The sequence below is a fragment of the Salvelinus sp. IW2-2015 genome, linkage group LG24, assembly GCF_002910315.2.
Source record: "Salvelinus sp. IW2-2015 linkage group LG24, ASM291031v2, whole genome shotgun sequence".
NCBI lineage: Eukaryota > Metazoa > Chordata > Actinopteri > Salmoniformes > Salmonidae > Salvelinus > Salvelinus sp. IW2-2015.
Genome location: NC_036864.1, coordinates 4,792,873 through 4,795,129, shown reverse-complemented (window position 1 = coordinate 4,795,129; position 2,257 = coordinate 4,792,873). Strand labels below are relative to the sequence as shown.

Below are 2,257 nucleotides of genomic sequence, written 5' to 3'. Positions count from 1 at the left end.
CTAGGCGGCACTGCAGGTAGGAGGTCATGGTGAGAGGCTGCACCAGTGTAGAGAGGTGACTCTGACCACCTTTAAGACCATCGCTGTACAGGTGAGATTTCACACAGGCCAACACTAACTGGATAGAACACAGACCCACACTACAGATATATAACACAGGCCCACACTAGCGATACAACCAATGATGTGTATAAACCCTGGATTGCTGATACTGTTTGGTAAGTATTTTCTTAACTCTTCTTGAACTGCACTGTTGGTTAAGGGCTTGTAAGTAAGCATTTCACAGTAAGGTCGACACTTCGCCGCATGTGACAAATAAAGTTTGTTTTGATTTATTTGCCAGTGAGAGGCTTTGAAACCACTGGTCGGCCATATTGTCACTCCCCAGAAGGATAGAAAGGAATGCAATTCATGTAATTTGAAAATTACATCTATTTAAGTGTTTTTTTGTTCAAGTGGGGATAGTAACATTACTTAATTATGCTAACAAATTATTTTTTCCCCAGCATGTTCTAATGCAGGTAGATTACAAAAGATATGTTTTAACATCTGTGTTTTTGCACGTACATTGAGTGATTCATTGATTCATCTTATGCTACAGATAAATAACATATATTTTTCTGAACAAATCCAATAATTTAGTTTGATTTTTTTGGTACCCGTTACTGAAATGGTTGTTCCAGTTGAAGTGGCTTAGGTAGTCTCCTCGCACTGTTCTGAACCCTGGCAGTCATTATGAATGCAGGTTGCGGGTGAATAAAACTGTTGTATATCCTAACTCTGGCTGGATTCCAATAGGAATTACACATCACTTTGAAAACCAGCAGAATGTGATGTGCAGGTAGGGTTGGAAAATTCTGGAAAAATGTCCAGGTTTTCCAGAAACCCCAGTTGGAAGATTTCTGGAAATCCTTCAACCAGGGTTTACATTTTGGGGGGAATTTGGGGAAAGTTACCAGAACTTTGCAACCCTACTTGCAAACCTGATGGGGCCTGTGAACTATGAGGCCACTGTATTAGGATAAAGCTAGGCCTCAAAATAAGGTCTTATGTGATGTATCGGTTTGAGTAATGACTACAAAATCACTTTAAGTTACTTTACTAGATATATTAGAAATAGTAACTGCAACGCGTTTCCTCAAAGGTTTTGAGTAATGACAGCACATCGGGGTTTACAGTGCATGCTACACATATACACTCACTGGCCAGTTCATTATGTACACCCCCCCGTTCACCAAAATGGATCGCTCCTACAGGCAGTACTGTAAGTCAAGTGGCTGTGGCTTACTATATAAAGCAGGCAGACAGGCATCGAGGCATTCAGTTACTGTTCAGTTATTGAACGTTAGAATGAGCAGAACCAGTAAGCATAGCGACTTTGAGCATGGTGTGATCGTCGGTGTCAGGCTCGCGGGTCCAGTATCCCAGAATCGTCCGCCCTCCTGGGCTTTTCAAGCCCGACAGTGTCTCGGGTTTACCAAGAATGGTGTGACAAACACAACCACCCCGTCAGCAGCAGACCTGATGGTGAAAACAGCTCGTTGATGAGAGAGGTCGAAGGAGAATGGTGAGAATCGTAAGCTAACAGGTAGCCTGCAAACAGACAAATAACAGCGCAGAACTAGTGTGTGCGGAACGGCATCTTGGAACGCACAACGCGTCAATCCTTGTCATGGATGGGCTATTGCAGCAGACACACCGGGTTCCACTCCTATCAGCTAAAAACAAGAAGAAGCGGCTCCAGTGGCAACGTGATCACCAACACTGGACAACTGAGGAGTGGAAAAACATTGCCTGGAACATGACAGCGAGTTCAGTTTACTTGAGTGGCCTGGTCAGTCCCCAGACCTCAACCCAGTAGAGAATCTTTGGGATGAGATGGAACAGGCTGTTCGCAGCATGAATGTACCGCCGTCCAATCTGCAGCAACTGCGTGATGCCATCGCGTCAGCATGGACCAACATCCCTTTGGAACATTTCCGACACGTTGTAGAATGCCCCAAAGAATTCAGGCTGTTCTGGAGGCAAAGGGGGGTCCAACCCGGGACTAGATGGGTGTACCTAATAAACTGTCACGTGAGTGTATAACACAGACCCACACTATTCAGGGATACAACACAGCCCCATGCTACAGAGATATAACACAGCCCCATGCTATAGAGATATAACACAGGCCCATGCTACAGAATTATAACACAGCCCCATGCTACAGAGATATAACACTGGCCCATGCTACAGAGATATAACACAGGCCCAT

The 2,257-nt window shown here is 44.5% G+C and overlaps 1 pseudogene; it reads left to right on the top strand.

Moving 5' to 3' along the window:
• Positions 1-2,257, top strand: part of LOC111951332 (diacylglycerol kinase iota-like) — an 82,170-nt pseudogene that overhangs the window by 72,707 nt on the left and 7,206 nt on the right.